This window comes from Meriones unguiculatus, chromosome 3 (genome assembly GCF_030254825.1).
Source record: "Meriones unguiculatus strain TT.TT164.6M chromosome 3, Bangor_MerUng_6.1, whole genome shotgun sequence".
Classification (NCBI taxonomy): Eukaryota; Metazoa; Chordata; class Mammalia; order Rodentia; family Muridae; genus Meriones; species Meriones unguiculatus.
In genome coordinates, this window is record NC_083351.1 from 36093288 (window position 1) to 36112219 (window position 18932).

Below are 18932 nucleotides of genomic sequence, written 5' to 3' on the forward strand. Positions count from 1 at the left end.
TCCTTCTGCACTAGGTGAAACTCACCTAGAGTTAATGTGTTAAACAGGTGGGTAGGTATAGAGTCAGGTCAGATCTGTGTTTGTTTGCTTGTTTGGGGGTATTGCATTTTAATTTATTCAGGTCAGGGGTGTGCACGGGGGTGCGTGGGTGTGCACAGGGGTGTGTGGGTGTGCACAGGAGCGAAGCTCATGTTGTCAGGCTTGGCAACAGGTACCTTACCGGCTGAACCATCTCGCTGGCCTCAGTGCCTCCTCTGTAAAGGGACCATCCTCCATCCCAAGGCTGGACTGAGACTTAATTGAGTGATGGGAGGGTATGGCAGGCACGAATACAGGTGGGGAGGGGCCTGCTATAGATGGCGGTCAGGACTTCCTTTACCTGGGTGTGACCCCTGGCTTGTCCCAGCCCGTAGGTCAGCAGCCACCACACCTCTTTACCTCAGGCAGGAACCTGAGGCTCTGGGGCAGCAAAGCTCATGTTGTCTAAGGAGATCCAGCCGATGCACAGGCAGCCAGAGCCAGCGGCAGCTTCTCAATCCACTGTACAATATTTTAAAATTCCTTCTAGTAGGAGCAACATGAAATAGACAGAGTGGCTTGGCTGGGGACGGGAACCCAATGCCTGTGCCTGGTGTCCATGTTCTTAGCTTCTGTGCCACAGTTTTGTTGGGTGAAGAGGAGCCTCACCAAGGCTGCAAAATCAAAGACCCCCCACCCGCTCTTGGCTCCTGCAGACGGTGGTCCCTTTGGAGGGTTCCTCAACATGGGTGGGCCAGGCAGTTGGCTTTGGGCCTGAGAGCTTAGAACTAGCCTCTGGGGTCTAGCCATCCGCTTCCGCCTTACAGCCCCTGCTCCGCCATCTGAACGGGTTCAGAGAACTCACGGTGGTGGGCATGGCTCTCAGACCCGCTCACAGGACATGTAGGTGCAGTCAGCTTACATGCAACGAACGCTATTGTCTAGTTCTTATTCTACCAGTCGGCGTAGGGGAGCCTAGTGGTTTCTGGAGGGAGATGAGAGCATTGACGGAAACAGGGTGTCTGGAATGAGCCCTTCCTTACGAGTCGGCCAACCACTGAGACATGCCAGGTGGCCTGGATTAATCCCGAGCAAAGCCCAAAGACAGAGGGAACAGGGAAGAGGGCTCAAGAGGCTCTGTCATAAAGAGAGGGCGACACCACCGGACCCTGCACTGGGGCAGTGTGTGGAAGGGTGCTCGAGCGAGCACTTCTGTGCTTCTCTCTTATGTCTAAGCTTTATCTCTCCTAGAAACAAGAAAATTCAGTTTTAGGGATTTACCCAAGGCAACTGAAAACACGCAAGCACAAAAAGAAGTATTTAAGACATCTGGAGCACAAAAGCTTTCTTAAGCCAGAATCATCCCACATGTCCATTGACAGGACGAACTATGGTCCACAGTGGGTCACTAACTGGGCAAACATAAGGCAGAAACCATCACTCTACACCACCCCATGGGAAGCTCTTCAAAGCAGTGGGCTGACTGAAGCGTGCCACACAAAATAGGACTCGGGTTGTAGGATGCTCTAGAAGAGAAAAAACTAAGAGAAGAATCCGGGCTGCGCTTACGGTAGGATCGATTTGGAGTGAGCACTGGGGAACTCCTGCTGCGGTCGTGTTCTGAGTCCTGACGGGGCTTTCGTCTACACAGGTGGGCGCCTCTACAAAATCCTTGCAATGGCAGACACTAAGACCTGTGCATTTACTTACATGAGGATTTACCTCAAAATGTAAACACATATGGGGCTCTGGGTAGTGACACACATGTTACTGTTGTCTCCAGGTAAAGCATATTGCTCTCTTCGCCTCTTGTGGAAACATACCCACAAGATCAGGTGGATAGGCAGATGGCTAGATGGCTGGATGGAGACTAAAATTAGGCCGAATGTTAGTTTTCACGAGCCTGTGAGTGTTCGCTTTGTTTTTATAACGTTCTGTATATTTGAGAATTTCTGTAGCAGAATGTTATTGGGAAAATAGCTGGTGCTAATTGCATTTCTTGTCTGGACCCTGACTGAGGCAGTCTATGCGTTTTATACGTAAATTTATTCAAGGGCTCTTTCACTGATTGACAGTTGGGCTGACCTTGCTCACTGTCCATAGCAAGGTTTCAACCTTACTTGTGTCTTTTTGTGCACATAAAAGAGTGTGTTCCTCAGACAGGCTTGGGAGTGGCTTGGCTGACTGAAAGGGTCTCTTTGCTTTGTAAGGGGCCAGGAGAACTGGACACAGAGAAGGGGAGGTTTTACTTGGGATCTCTTGTCCCCATGGATGAGCTAAAAAAAAAAAAAAAAAGAAAGTAGCCTTACCTTGCTTCCTCAGCCTCCAATGGATGCCCAGAAATGGCAGAGGCTGAGTTATGTTAGGGTGATGAGGTCTTTAGAGGGAATGGTCAGCTACAGGGTGGGAAGGGCAGTGGTCACTTCCAACCTCTCCCCACAGTGATGATATTTGCACCTCAGTCAGATCTCAGGGGCCAGCAGAGGGGTGGACGGCAGAGGGGAGCAGGGGTATCTCCCCTACAGCGCATGCCCCGGCCCATCAGGGGCACCGGTGACAAGAGCAGGAGGGGCTAATATAGATCCTGTTGCCTGCTCTTGTAGAGGGCAGCCTGCAACTCTGAGTTAGAAAGACCACGCACAGACTTCTTGGGCTGCCTCAGGCCAGCGGGTGCACAAAGGTATCCTGAGCCAAGGAGGCTGGAAGCCACACCACTCTCCACTCGGCAGTATCTCTGCAATTCTCCCCAGGGAAGGAAAGAAAGATGAGACTAGAGACAGAATGACTCTGGGAGGTGCGTGAGTGACTAGAGTGAAGGCCTATGCTGGTGGGTGGGGCAGGGGAGTCAGGAGGCGGGGTCTAAAGACCGGAAGGAGGCTTAAGGATCTCCTCGGGCGCTGGTTAGGGCTGAGAAGGAGCCTTCTGGTAGTGCTGTTCACCATTTAGCAGCCAAAGTGTGGGGCAGTCAGCAGTGATGAGCAGATTTTCAAGCAGAATGAGTGTCAGAGGGAGTTCTTGATGACTTGAAGGTACTTTTTTTTTTTTTATGTAGAAAAAGAGGAACCGAAATCCCCGTTTTCCTCCGAAGCCTTTAAGCTTAATATCAAATTTGAATACCCTAATTGCAAATCCAAACTCCCTTAAACAGTCTCATTACAACTCATTTTATTAAATTCCTTCAAGCAGTCTGAAGTACATTTGCAAGTGGATGCTTTCTGTGTTTGCTTGGAGGACTTCCTATGCCTGACCTAGTAAGGAAACCCTTTCCAAGCACTTAACCAACTCCTGCAAATTTAATAACTCAGAATCATAAATACAGTGAATACTGGCTTCTCGTAAACATTCAATAAACTGTTTACAAAACTAATCAAATTATCTTACAACTTTTAATTTGAAATCACAAGTCTCAAATCAATTACCCAATTATGCATTTACAACGTAATACAAGATATGCCAAATTCTCTTTCACATCTCAAACCCAGCCAATACCAAATACCCAGTTGGTTCTTAAATCTGTCACAAATGCATCAATATTACATATTTAGTTAATTTTGTTATTTCTGTATTTAATGTGTACCTTCCAGGGATTTTAAAAGACGCCCCTTTCCCCTTTTTTGTTAAGTGTATTGCTTCCTTATCACAGGAGAACTGAAGTTGTTAACAGATATCAGCAGCCCAATCTCATTGCTACAGTGTGGGTCCCATCTCCTGTATTCTAGCTGCTCGTTATGGTTTGGATGTGAAATGGCCCCCATAGGCTCGAGTGTCTGAACATTTGGTCCTAAAATTGTGGCGCCGTTTTGGAAGATTGCAGAAACCTTTGGGCGTGGGGCTTCAGGGTTTGGCCTGAGCTGCCCCTGTTCCTTAATCCACAAGCCGTGTGGCAAGTTCCTGCTGCCTCTGATGGATTCCCGGCCGCCGTGTTTTCCCCGATGTAATGGACTGTATGCATTGAACCGTGAGCCCCAACAGCCCACTGCTCTGCTGAGTGGTTTCTGTCAGGCCTTCCATCAATGGTGAGAAAACCCACGGGTGTGGCTGGAGGCTCGAGCCGTCATCGTCCTCGCTGGCTCTTCTCCTGCACTTTTAAGTGTGGGATTAGTGGATTCCAAGCACACTCTGTTTGAGGCAGCTGGACTATAACCCGGGTCCCTTGCATTCCAATTACATCATTACCTGAACGAGAAGCCTGCTCAGAGTCTCCAAGGCCCTCCTGCTTCACTGAGACCACATAACATTTTGTTTTATCCAGCTAATCACTTGGTTCAATATCTCCTGGAATTCTCTCTTCTTTTCCAATTTCTCCTCTCTGGCACGGCCAGCACTTGTAACAAGATCTAGTGATTGGATTCAATCTGACTCCATGCCTTTGCCTGGCGCAAGTCGATAAACTAAATTTAATGGCATTGTCTCAAAGGTGAGCCAAGCCAGTAGAGATATTGTGGTGGCCACGAAGGTCATTTAAGAGAGCAGTAGTAGGGAAGAATCGACTGGCAGTTAACTCCATGCTGTCACTCACGTTCAGGCCCTGCTCCTAGTCAAAGACTGATACTGTAGAGACACCTTAGCTGGCCCCTTCCTACCCATCACAAGATTCCTCTAACAGCCTTTGTTTGGAAACTCTGCTGGGTCCTGCCAGGCCCCTATCAAAATTACACTGGTGTGACTCTCTTCCTTTCTGCCTATCTGCCTTTCCCACTTTCCTTCCACAGATGTCAACACCGAGGCAATGTTGGAATGTTCTCCCTCCCTACTCCTGTTCTTGAGCCCCTTGTTCTCCCGAGAAGTCTCCTCAAGTAGATCTCTTGCATGTCTAACCGTGTCTCAGTGCCTGAAGGACTAAGCCTGGTAAAGGGAAGGGGCAGGAGGATGGTAGGGGTGGCCCACTCCCTGGCTGGCTTTGCCAAGGACCACCTGTTTCAAGTAAAACACGAAGCCCTGATGGTCTTTGGGACAAGGTGGCTGGTGATTGCATAAGCGGTTGACCTGGGGGAATGTCCCAGTGGAGGATAACACCCTTGATGGCACAATGGCGCATGCATTTGAAGCACAAAGGGATCACTGCCAAGGACGGTGGAACTGGCTGGCTTTAACAAGTTGTGCCATCCTGCAGAGGGATGTCAACCAATAGTCAGTAGCTAAGGGTGAGAGCCGGGGCTGAATCTTTGGTTGGTTGCAAGGAATTCTGATCTTTGCAATGAAAGCAGACTTGGGGTTTAGGGGTGCAGAGAACACTCGTGTGGATGTGCCCCACCAAGGTAGGTCTGCTGAGCTCAGGGCAGGTTCTGGCTAGGGAAACCTGGAACCCCAGGAATTTAGATGTGGAGCCCACCAAACTGCTGGAGTTTTTTTTTAGAAATTGTGTACCTCTCTAGTGGAGTTAGAACTTTGTATTGGGAGAAGATACTACAAAAACTTAGAATTTCTCCAAGAATGCAAGAGTTCTGTCCTTGAGAACAGTTCCCTAATTCCTCACCTGGCAGAGCAATCCGAGGCTTAATTGCCAGCTCTGCTGATTTCTGATGAAGAGAAGGAGGAGATCATAACTCCTTTGAGGTGCTAGGGTTAGGGAGCACATGCTGACACAAGGGAGCTGCTGATGGAGAAGCAGGATTCCAGCTCCATTCAGCTAGGGTCTCAGTTCTTCTTTCTTTTTCTCCCTCATCCCTCTAAAGATGCTCGAAACATCAGGATCTGAAGCCCGACAAAGTGCAGTGGTAGCTACTCATTCTGGCTGCATCTTTTAATCAATTCATCCACGAACTAACTGGCCTGGAAGATGAAAAAGCGAGTCAGCTGACATGAGGAACTGGCTCCCAGCTGCCTCCCGCCAGCCAGAGCTGCTCTGTATTTGAAGGTCAGGCATCAGAGCCCAGCTGTGCACGTGGAATTTAACCACTAGGGTCCACATGACCGTAGGCATCCAGACAGTGGGGAGGGGGCATACCCACAGACTGGGGGTCCCAGGTCTCAGAACGACGCATCCCACCTCCCCACCTTCCCTGTGGGTCTCACATGATTTAAATATCACAGACGCACGTTTCAATGTCACCTCCGTTGGGTGGCTTGCAAGGTTGAGGCAAGCACAGGCAGCCCCTGCTGGATGAGAGGATGAGGTCCTATAGGAGCAGACACCCAGCACCCCAGCATTCGAAAGGGAAGGGGAAACTCTAGGGTCACAGTATACGGTGTATTTGAACTAAGCCTAGCGCTTCTGTTTACTGCTGGAAAACAGACTGCGGGACCTCACCGGACTAGATGGGCAGCGTTCTTCTGAGGAACAGGAGCCAGAGGAAGGTGAGATGCTATATGGATGGTAGAATGTGATGTCGTTGACACTAACGGGTCTGCAAAGTGGCAGTTAACGGGAAGGGCAGACAGACAGAGCACATCCCGGCGAGTAAGATTCCGTTACAGTTGCTATGGGTGTTGCCCCCATTCTATAAGAAGGGAAAAGCATCATTTGCCGGCTCCAGAGGTAGAATGAGGAAACGGTAGGCTGTCTGGGCCCCGATGGGAGGAAGACTTCATAGCATGTCTGTAACAAGGCAATAGGACTGTTACAAGAGGCAGCCAGCTTTCCAAGCTGGGTGTGTGCCAGCCCAGGCTGGCTTGTCAGAGATGCCTTCCTCCCTCACCCCTTTCTGGCTAGGTAGGAATGAGGGGTGCGGATGCAGGTGTGAGGAAAACAGGAGCTACGAGCTCTGGTTCCACAGCTGGCTGGACCCCAGTTGGCAGACCCCTTACTCACCCACTCCTCCCTTGCTCCCACACCCCCACCCCTGGCTCTGAGTGCCTGGAACCAGCTGCACATACCGGTTGTCTTTTTATGTGGCCTTTTATGTGGCAGGCCAGATGCTGAAGAGCTAGCCTGGGAATTGCTTACCCTTGTCCTCTCGGTGGCCTTGTCCCTTCTAGCACAGGAGGAACAGTTTGAAAAGTATTTCTTGGAAACCAAGAGCCCTTGCTTCAGTTCTGGTTGTTTACCAGCCCTCCACAGTTTTGGGATGGGTTCCACTCCACAGATTTCCAAATCCATTTATCCATCCATCCATCCACCCATCCATCCATCCATACATCCATCCATCCATCCATCCATCCATCCATCCATCCATCTATCCATCCATCCTTCTACCCACCTATCCATCCATCCATCCATCCATCCTTCTACCCATCCATCCATCCATCCATCCATCCATCCATCCATCCACCCATCCATCAATCCACCTACCTACCCACCCACCCACCCACCCATCCATCCATCCATCCATCCATCCTTCTACCCACCCATCCATCCATCCATCCATCCATCCATCCATCCATCCATCCATCCATCCATCCTTTTTTCCTTTCTTAATTCTCAATTCCTTTACCTAGACACAGCCCTTTAGCCCATGATCCTTCCACATCCCTGCTCTTAGGCCTAGATACAAAGGTTGGAATGTGAATTTGAGCAGGAAATAACTTGATCAATGTCCCCAGCTCTGCCGAATGCAAACTGAGAAGTTGTCCCAATTATAAAAACATGTCCTGCATCCTTTGGGAAATCAGTCCACATTGATATCCTGGGGTTGCAATTAGTCTTTGGGGAACCATGTCCTAGCCGGGGATGTGGGTAGGGAGTGGAGCTGCTAGTCTGCCCGAACATTGCAAGCTCAGCCTTGCCCAAGCACAGCAGGCTTAGACCCCTCCTTTACCCCACTGTGAGCAAGGAAGACAGGTGGTTACGCAGGATCACGCAGGAGACTGAACTCACCTGACCGAATGTACATTTCTCCTCTGTGAGCAGGGATGGCATAATTTCCAAGGTGGACATTATAGCTGCTTCCCTGAGGCTCCCCAAATACCACTGCCAGGATCTGTGGCAGTGTTTCCTGTTTCCTTGGTGCACCTTGGAGCTGCTTCCAAGGGAGGACACCTATGACTGTCCTTCAGCAGCCTGTCCTAGACTACAAGGACATCTCATACATGCAGCTAGACTGACAGGCTGGGACATTCTTCTTCCCCTTGGCTAATGACTGTCATGTGGTCTTTGCACAACCTGGTGCTTAATCTTCATTTCAGAGGAATCGGCAGCTTCCTTCTGAGAGAGCTCCTTATTTGGGTTTCTCCTCTTTTTCTCACTTTCACTTTCTAAGTACTTTTCCTTGGGAGCACAGTCTTGAGAAATTGCTTGCACGTGGACTTTGCTCCCCCATATTTCTTACGTGTCCTCAGCTTCTAGGCCAGGGCCTGATTGCATAGGAGTTCTGAGACTGAATAGAGCAGCCCAAAGAACCCACAAGATTCTAGAGACCAAGCCCAGCTTCTCATCCATAGATGAAGAAACAGGTCCAGTGCAGGGAAAGCAGCTGCTCACAGTTCAAGCCTGATCCAGAATGCTGGGGTCATGGACTGTCATGTCAGGGGGCCGCCCAATTGCTGCAAAGCTTTACCTGGAAGTCCTCTCATAGAGGAGGCAGAAAGTGTTCAGGACCTGTGAAGGTGAGGGCTAGGACAGTGAGGGCTTACAGAGGGCGAGGTCTTGGCCAGGCTGGGAGGGGCGTGTTGGGAGCTCCTGGTGTAGGAAAGTTCCGGTTGGGCCTGGAGAATGAACTGTAAATGAACCGGTGGAGGGTGCAATGGCATTCCAAGCAGGGCAGCTTCAGGGGCCAAGGCAAGGAAGCTGGGGAACGTAGGGTCACCCACATGCTGTTGGCATAGCAAAATGCCCAAGGCTGAGTGTTACAAAAGGAAAAGAGGTACATCTAGTTAAGATTATGAAGGTTGAAAGTCCAAGGTTGGAAGGCTCCTTTTGGGGGGCCTCTGGTAAGGGTCTCATGATGGAGGCATGCACAATAGTTAGAGATTACATGACAAGACAGGAAGTCACAGAGGAGGAAGGCTCCCAACCTTAGTCTGTTCTGACATCAGCTTCCACAGTGCCGGATCCCCCTCCTTTAGGCGGAACCTCTTAAAGGTCTCATCCCCCCAATATTGACAGACAATACTTCCAACACACGGACCTTTGAGGGACACTCAGCCTGCAGTGTTCAGTCAGAATCATCACAAGGAAGGTCTGACAGGACATCCCAACTGGGACTATCCAGATGATGTTCCTCAGCGGGGCTGGCACCGAAGCCTGAGGAGGGTAGCAACTGCCTCCCAGTGCAGGCTCTGGTTCTGATGGGATCCTGGGAGGCCTTCTCCACTCCCTGTGGTAGGAAATAAATGAAAGGAGTGTTGGGTTATATAATGTTCATTATTGGTCCAAAGATTATCATGGTGGTATTATTTAACCCACTATCACAAATAATAAGACACAGACCCCTGTTAGATTTATAATTGCCTTATTTACCTTGGGCCAGGCAGATATTTCACTTACACTGTCTCAATAACCTCACCATCCATCTCAGATCTCATCCAATGCCATCCATCTTAATCCTCCTCATCTGGTCTACCTTCCATCCATAATCCCATGGTACTTGCTTGTATTCTTCATCTGGGACTTTTTATGCCATAATTAGAGTCCTTCCTCCCGGCCCCATGAATTTTTTTTTTCTCTCTCTAGGCTAATCCATCCTGGCATCCTTCTCCTTCCTTTCTTCCAGTCTGTCTGTTTTCCGTGATTCTCTATGAAGCTCAGGAACCTTTGACATGCCTACCCCATTCTACCCTGCCCAGGTACAGGCCATTTAATGAACCAATCAGGTATAATGTTTTAGGCAGGTTTACACAAACAAGGATGGGTGTATCCAGAGGGCAGTACCAGTCTTGAATGCCAGTAATTAGCATTAGATCAACCTTCAACAATTCCCCCTCTCTGTCTAAATAAAAGGCCATTTTTTTAATACAGTAAGCATAATTATAAAATAATTATAAAAACCAATAGCTAAGGCTTGCATACATAATGTCTAGTGTAAATGTAGAAAAAGCAATTTGGCAAGCTTGAAGAAAATATCTATTCTGTCTATGAGGGCCTAAGGCTTTGTACCTAAGTTATTTTATAGTTTGTATCTATCAACCTAAGAATATCTATCTAGACCTAAAACACCTTTTTAATTCCTAAGCAACTAAGCAAATTTTATGACCCTTCGGTCTTCAGCCCCATCAGAAACTTGAGAAGGAATAAAATTAATTACTTGATTAAATAGGAAGTGCATGTTAGCAGCTTCCAAAAGTTAGAAAATTGACAGTGACAGTTTGCTGCCTGAACAGTCACCCCAAACCCTCTATAACATTGAAGCATCAACTCCCCCCAAAGCACCCTCTGCCCAGTGTCTCTCTGGGCCTGTCCTTCATGTTGGAAGTACATGGGTACATGATGGTCACTCTGGTCTATAACAGGAGGACGTGATGGTCACTCTGGTCTATAACAGGAGGACATGATGGTCACACATGATGGTCACACTGGTCTATAACATGGGGACATGATGGGCACCCTGGTCTATATCAGGGGGACATGAACTAGGAACAGTTTGCTCTTTTCTAGCATTGGGTCTCAGTGCTAATCTATTCCATATCTCAATTGTGATTCTAAAAGTTCATATTTTTCTTCTTCTGTGGTTCTGTTTTGTTAGAGACAAGGCCTACCTACACAGCCCAGGCTGGCTTGAAACTAAATACGTGTACCAGATTGGCCTTGGACTTGTTTTTTTGGTTTTTAAAATTGATTTGTTTGTGTGTAGACACATGCACAAGTGTGTGCTCATGCGCCCCAGTGCACGTATGGAGATCAGAAAATGACTTTGATATAACTGGATTTCTCCTTTTCCCTACCAAATGGGTCTTGGGAATTGAACTCAAGCTCTCAGGCTTGTCAGCAAGTGCCTTTACCCACAAGGTCGTCCTGCTGTCCCATGACCCTGAACTTCCAATGATCTTCCTATGTCTACCACCCAAATGCTGGACTGACAAGTATGACCCACCATACCTGTCTGAGTCTCCTTTTTAAAAACAGCCCAGAACTGGGTTAACTTTAGTAATACCACAGTTCTGGTTATAAATCTATGGCCAAGAGGCTGTTACTGAAGCCAGAGGAAAGGAAGAGAACCCTAGAAAATGACCTCAGCTCTAACAGAAGGTGATGTACAAATTGCCCATGGGCTGAGGTGAACTTGACATCCTCAAACAGGATGTGATCCCACTCTGTCGGCCACTAAAAGAGGCAAGCTGCATCGGGAATGTTCTAGTTTCCTTTCTGTTCCTGTGATAAACAGCACAAGCCAAAAGCGACTTGAGGAAGAAAGGGTTTATTTGGCACACAGGTTACATCACCATGGAAGCCAAGGTGACTCAAGGCTGGGGAGGACCACAGCTAACTGGTTTCTTCCTCTGGCTGGCTCAGCTAGCTTTCTTATATACCCGGTCCCACCAGTTCAGGGATGGCTCCGCCCACTGTGGCCTGGACCCTCCTCCATCAATTAACAATTAAGAAAATACCCCAAAGGTATGCACCCACAGGCCATTCTGATGGAGGCAGTTCTTCAACTGAGGTTCCCTCTTGTCAGTTTTGCATCAAGTTGACAGCTAAGGCTAACTATGACAGCGATGAACTCCCACATTAATATAACTCTGCCATCTTTGTGTGTGTGTGTGTGTGTGTGTGTGTGTGTGTGTGTGTTTTCCAGGTAAAACTGTAGGAAAAAGCTGAGCATGCCCAGAGGTTTTCTGTCCACCATCCTTATGATGCAAGCGGAGTATGCTCACAGTGCCCCTGTCTGTGGAACTCTGTTGGATGAGGCTGAAGTCTGACATTTCTGAATAGCCTCGTGCTCGGTCTAAGATGGTGGACTCCCTTTTCTCAGCAGGGCTCTCTCTCCACCTGATTTGGTAACCCCAGATCTTGTAAGGAGTGTCACATAGCCCTCTGGGAAGATTACAGACCGGACCCTTTCCTGATAGGAAAACTTGCTCAGCAAGCACCTGGGAATTCCTGGAAATACCTCACCCTATGCTAAGAATTTAGTTTTCAGCAGTGACCTTCAATTGCACTTGGAGATTCTCCCCCACCAGTAGGATAATTAAGTACTACGTTCTCCTTGCGATAGGACCACAGTACTGCATGTAAATGAGGCATGGTTCCACTACATGTAGATCAAATGTCCCTGACCCTTTGACCCCATCGAATTAAACACGTTCACCCTCAAAACTCCTCCCACTGCCCAAGGTTTGTAAGTCCTTGATTTCGCATGCCTGGGTGCTAGGTGTTTCCTGTGTGCTTGGTGATACCATCAGCCTTCCACCGGGTCATCTGAGATCCGTTCTTTACTCTGAGGGAGGGAGGGAGGGGTCCTCTCCGTCCTGGAGAATCTGGCAGCCAACCACCCAGGCTTCCTCGAGCTTCTGGACCACCTAGGGCTTGACTGCTGGTCAGTCTACCACGTGCTGCTGGCCACCGTTCTGCCGTTCACCAGGCACGCCAGCATCAGGCAGCCACTAAAGCCTGCCGCATTGCCGCTAGATCAGCACTGACCTCTGGCAAAGCACCTGCCGGACCTGTGTTTCACCAGACCTGCCTTCCAGCTGAGCCGACCAGGCACGGGGTCCCACCCACGCCGTCTGCCGTGCTCAGTATGGTGGCTTAGCCAAAAAGCTGTAACACTTTGGCATCATCACAGGCTTCTGGAACTCCCAAATTTCCACTGCCTCTGCTACCGGCAATCTCACTGAAAAGAGCTAAATTGTACCACACCCTGGAAAACTCTTTCCATACCCCAGCCTAGTGCGCTGGCCTCTCCCTGAGAGAAACAGAGCCCCGATCCTGGGGTTCACTTTGTTCTCCATCCAGAAGCCTCATTACAGGACCCTGCTGAAATCCAGGCCCCCGCCGAATGGAGAATGACACCTGCCCACCATTTGAACCTTCCAAACACAACTTGGATAAGCATGCGTCCGATGGGTTTACCATCTTTCCTTCTTCAGTCTTAAGCTGAACATTCTAGCAATGTATCCCTTACCTGACTGTGCCCAGGAATGTCCCCAACCCTAGAGTGCTTTCCTCTATGAATGTGTGTAGGCTCCATCGTTAAAATTTCTGGGACTTCTTTGTTCAAGGAAGGCACTGTTTTGGAAACGGGTCCTTTGCTTTCCTTACCTGTTGCAGGCAGCCATGTCTTTCCCCACTCTATTTCATGGCCACCGTTATCTTGTATTTTTTTTTTCCTCACTAAGGTGTGAGACACCTCCATTCGGTTGTGGTTTCTTGAATAAAATTTGGGGCAAGGCTGTCGAAGGACCCAGACTTCCTATCTTACTTTGCAGCAAGACCGTCACTCATGGCAGCTAGCCTTCCAGGTGTGTCCGTGTCCGGGACACTAGCTCTATGACATAACATAGTCCAGAAGTTTTCACAGTAGGCCTTGCATGTAGTTTAGTTGGGGACTGGCGGAGTAGCTCAGTTGGCAGCGTGTGCTTGCCTAGCATATGTGAAGCCCTGGGCTCAGTCCCCAGCGTTAGCGATGGTGGCACACACCTAAGCCTGGCCCTAAGGAGGTGGTGGAAAGCAGGTCAGAGGCTCACAGTTATCCTTCACTACACAGCTTGGGCTCCATGAAACATTGTCTTAAAAACCAAACCAAGCCAGAAAAGCTTTCCTAGCTGTGTGAGACATGTCCCTGGGGCTGCCTGGGCTGAAAGGTGCCTGACTTCTCCCCGGTGAAGCTGAGAGCCTCTGAAGATGGCTGCCACTGCTCTGTTTCTTCTGTGGGCAGGTGGTATGCTGCTGTCACGAGGTGGAGTTTATTTTTCTTTCCCTCAGGTCTGGACTCAGATTTGTGATTTGCTTTGAACAACAGAATAATTCGATCGCTTTAGTCTACACATCCATAAGTTAAGAAGACCAGGAGCTTCTGACCTACCCTTTTGGAAGCCAGCCTCCAGGTCAGAATCACTCTGAGACTATACTGTAAGGACCCCCAAACTAACCATACATGGAGATGAGATGGAGGGCCCCTTGCGATTGTGCGGGGAGTGAGAGTTCAGGAGTGGTTAAGGCTTCACGCAGCCCGGTGAGTCATCTCAGATGATGCCAGGGTGGTAGAGTCCTCCACCTGGACTCAGCCAACCCACGGAAACATGAGAAATCACTTTTATTATTATACGGGGCGGGGAGGGGGTTGCAATAACCTAAATGTCTAATTGAAAAAAAAAAAAAAAATCCTAACCAAGATTCTTTAGCAACTGAGAGAAATGGGTAGCAAGGACAGTTGTCTGGAATCCGGCCTGACCTCTTGGGTTTGTATTGTGTTCCCTGGCCACACCTGGAAAGGCACTGCTCCACAACTGTTCCGCCTTAAGGCTCCTCCTCAGATCAGGTGGAGTTACTATGAGGGCTTCTCGGCCATGGTGCCTGCCAGGAACGACAGGCTTGGGGACTGGAGTGCAGCTCCATCAAAGCTTTCTCGGGCATTTTATAAGATGACGTCTTACTTTTCTATTGCTGTGTGAAGACACCATGGCCAAGGCAACTTATGAAAGAAAGCATTTAATTGGGGGCTTGCTTACGTTTAAGAGGGTGAGTTCATGGCCGTCATGTCGGGGAGCATGGCAACATGGCGCTGGAGCAGTAACTGAGAGTTTGCATGTTAAGACAGTAACCGTGAGGCAGACAGAGGAGAGAGACACAGAGAAAGAGACAGAGAGTGAGAATGAGACAGTGCCTCACGTGGATGGCTCCTACCTTTCACCTGTCCCTGCTCCAGCACCGTGCTGGTATTTCTGCTGGTAGGAGAGGAGGGAGAAAGGTGGATTTTGTACCCAGACCCCATGTGGTATCTTGACACAAGCGTGAACTGCTTTGCTCTAAGTGGGGCAAGGGCTGGGGCTGCCCGTGTTGGCTCACATGTCCCTTCATCAATCAGCCTCTTCTCTGGTTGTGAGGCTGCAGAGAGGAGCTGGGATCAGCTTCTGATCTACCCCAGGAATTCGAGTGAGAGCTTGGTCACAGGCTAGATCTTGCGGAGTGAGATGGGTGAGAGAGAGGAAGGCACAAGGGTGGCAGGAAAACACCGGTAGCATGGACTCCACAGTCTGTTAACTAATACCCAGTGGCTGGGAGACACTGCCGGCTCCACTGTGCAGTCACTGTGGCCCTGAACAGTCCTGATTGTTCTATGTGTAGGTTAGACTTAGGTCAGCAGTTTTCAACCATCTCGCCAGTAACATTCATGCATATTTGTAGGTGGGAATCCATGACATAAAACTGACAAGAGAGACACTCTCAGAACTTTATGTTTCTGACTTATGAGCATCACTCACCAGAGAGTCGGCCAGTAGGAGGAATGAGGTGTTTTTGTTTCTCCCATAACCCCAACAACTTGAAATCGGACATTATAAATACTAGTTGTGATTCAGGATCAGCACCAATGTCAAATTCATTATTCAGATTTGGTTTTAGTGGATTGTCATCACCCTTCTCCACTCTGAGTGGTGGTTGCAGATGGTAATAGATTTTTAAAACATTTTACCTTGTGCCCTTAGAACATTCTCTAATTAGATGCATCTAAGAACTTTGGGAGGAATAATAGGCAATTATTTTGTTTCAGGGTTCGGCTATTAATAACACCTCAACCCTGCTCTCATCCCTTAAACGGCTAGTACTCAACCTGAAGGAGCCAAAGAGTTAGTTTCTCAGGAAAAGCGCTCATTCTTTTACAGAACAAAAAAACATCTTTCAAATATAGCTTGAAGGATGTTGGAGGTTGTCATTTAAGAAAATGTCATGCCTCAGTTTGTCTGACAGCTTTTCACTCAAACTCCCAAACAGTCAAATTAATTTTGCTTGCCTGTTAAGTCTAAGCGTTAGGATTCAAATTCACCCTAAACATGTTCTCTAGTGCTGCCCGCAAGATGACAAGGTGACCCCAGGTGGACAAACTGAGCCCTCGTTTGTTAGCCAGTCAGACAAGTGGGATCCAAACTCCCTATGAGCTCTGGTGGGTCCTGATATGATATCACCCTGTAGAGGTCTGGAGAGCCGGCCTCTTGCTGAGCTGGATTCTGATGGGAAATGATATGTCGGTCAAGTTGGAGTGAGCTTATGGGACTTGAAGTCAGCTGACCCCAAGAGGTCAGCTCTGTCTACTTGCCCTCAAGAAGGTGATTAAAACAATAGCTAATGAGCTGGAGAGGTGGCTCCACAGTGAAAAGCATTTGTGGCTCTTGCGGAGGACCGAGATTCTATTCCCAGCACCTACGTGTGGGCTCACAGCCATCTGTAACCCCAGTTCCTGGAGATCCAGCCCTTTCTTCCATTGGGTACCACACATGAACATATTGCACATAATATGTGCACACAAGCAAACACAATTAAGATGAAATAAATTACTATTTTTTTTAAAGTAGCCAAATTTGGGGCTGGAGAGATGGCTCTATGATTAAGAACCATACTCTTGCAGAAGACTTCTTGAACTCCTAGCAAACGGGTATAATTCTAGTTCCAGGGGAACCCAGCGCCCTCTTCTGGCCTCCAAGGGCACTTGCACTCATATCACATACCTACAAACACACACGTAATTTGAAAAACAACTCTCTTAAAAATAATCATAAAGCAGCCAAAATAATAATAAGAAGCAGTGAAAGATTTATTGAACATCACCACATGGGAAAGGGGGACAGAGAGACCCACTGACCCCTCTAGTTTATCTTTGGGGTTCTGAAGTTAAGATTGGTGCTTCGATAGAGGACTGAGGCTATCCACACCTAAGAGTCTGGTCAAGGGGTGCTCTCAACCACTATCAGCCCATCTTTGCCTCATCCTGTAAGGTGATCTGACAAGCAGTTGGAACTGTGAACAGTCCTTTGGAGGGAGGCAAGTTTTCTCTTTTGGCTGCCACCAGGCTCCAAGGACCCCAGCCTTTTCTTCCCCCCCAGTGAGATTTCTGAGGACCATCCCATTTCCTGGGCTCCATTGCTTCAACAGTCTGATAGTGAGATTGGGGGGCGCAAGTGGCTCTTTTAGACCATCTTCATTTCTGACAGGCTTACCTGGATGATGGCGTGTCCAAGATCATGTTACATGCCCCAAGGGGAACACTGTAGATAAACAGCTTCTCCAAGCAACTGTGGGTGCACACGGAGGACCCAGGCCACAGATCATATGAGCACAGCAGTAGTGTAACGCGTCTGCTGAGGCCAGCCTGCTCAATGGGTCTAAAACAATTCTTAAACATACTTAGGGGAGGCTGGAGAGACGGCTCAGCTAGTGAAGCACTTGCTATGTAGGTGAGAGGCCTCGAGTTCAAACCCCAGTGCCCACTTAATGGTCCTGTAACCCCAGCAGTGAAAAGGCAGAGGCAGGTGTTTCCTGGGCTTGCTAGCCAGCCACACTAGGCAAGTGGGGAGTGTCTGAGGATGACACAGAAGTGAAGCACTGCTCTCCACATTCAACATACACACATGTACAGGTGCACACCTGTTCATGGGCTCTGGCATGCAAATACATAAACACTTGCTCATACATAGCACTTATTTTTTTAGGCAATGTTTGGTGATGGTTGGTGATGTACCTGAAGTTTTTTTTTTTTTTTTTTTTTTTTTTTGTCCCTGGAAGCTCCAAATACATAAACACTTGCTCATACATAGCACTTATTTTTTTAGGCAATGTTTGGTGATGGTTGGTGATGTACCTTAAATTTTTTTTTTTTTTTTTTGTCCCTGGAAGCTCCAAATAGCCTACTTTGTAAACTCTAAACCTGGGCTGCTGTGTGATGTTTGCCCACCAGGTCGTAGGTGGGCACAATGGCCTTGTCCTGATTGATTCTGTTTCCCGCTCCCATCCCCCACCTTGCATGTTTGTTGGAGAAGAACCCCACCCCCTAAACCTCAGCCTATGGGATTCCCTTCTAGAAAAGTCATTACTGCGTCTCTTGGTCGCCTGCCAGCTCTAAAGTGTCTTTTTAATTGCATCTAATTTGGCCTCATCTCATTAAATCCTTAATTTAAACCGGAGTGATCCCTCCAGCTCTAGCTGCCTAATGACAAAGGGGCCCTCGCAGCCCTTCCCCCTTCCACACAGCTCCCCAGTCAGGGCCGCTCTCATTTCCAGGTGGTCTCTCCGGGAGGCTTCTGACAAGTGGCTGTCATCCTCAACATGCTGAGCGTGGAGCCCAGCCAGGAGGGCTTCCCGGGAGCTGTAATTACCGGGAAAGGCTCACCCCACCACCCCGCTGGAGCCCCAGCTCACAGCCCCAAAGTGGCTGCTGCAACAGTATTCGCTTCTACAGCACAGGCAGGGAGCGAGGCAGAGCTCACACCATGGCAGGAGCCACCGCTGAGCCCAGATGCCATGCCAGGAGTCAGGATAGTCTGGAGGTACATTTGTTGTCTGTAAAGTTGACCCTCAAGAAATGTCATTCTTGCAAATGAAATACGGAATTTAAATCTCCCTCTCCCCCTCCCTCTGTCTCTCTCTTTCTGTCTCTCACACCTACTAAAATCTGTACACCTAAAGAAACTAATCAAGAGGGAGGACTCTGGCTAAAATGCTCAATCCCCGCTCCGAAAGGCAAAGAGGATGGACACCAGAAGAAGAAAACAGGAAACAAGTTAGGAGCCTCCCACAGAGGGCCTCTGTAAGGCTCTGCCCTGCAGACTATCAAAGCAGATGCTGAGACTAATGGCTAAACTTTGGGCAGAATGCAGGGAATCTTATGAAAGAAGTGGGAAATAATAGTAAGAGCTGGAGAGGACAGGAGGTCCACAAGGAGAGCAACAGAACCAAAAAATTTGAGCACAGGGGTCTTTCCTGAGACTCATACTCCAACCAAGTACCACATCTCATAATGTAAGTTTAAGTTGATGATTTCATACTGGGCTGCACTCAGAGTCCCCTTAGACCCATTCAGCCCACGGGCTGACACGCCAGGACAATACAGGACCTACCTGGGGCATCTGTCACTGGCCTCAGACTCTTGGGGGAGCGGGGAGCTCCAAGC

At 48.6% G+C, this 18932-nt stretch overlaps 1 long non-coding RNA gene across 2 annotated transcripts; it reads right to left on the reverse strand.

The window, feature by feature from the left end:
- Positions 1 to 3216: 3216 nt before the first annotated feature.
- Positions 3217 to 8746, reverse strand: LOC132653043 (uncharacterized). 2 transcript variants are annotated; one of them, XR_009590688.1, is made up of 3 exons: positions 7775 to 8746; positions 6269 to 6556; positions 3217 to 5790 (listed from the first exon to the last, which is right to left on the reverse strand). It is a non-coding gene; the product is annotated as an uncharacterized LOC132653043 (long non-coding RNA). The 2 variants fall into 2 exon arrangements; XR_009590687.1 differs by having other exon boundaries at positions 6058 to 6556.
- Positions 8747 to 18932: the final 10186 nt, after the last annotated feature.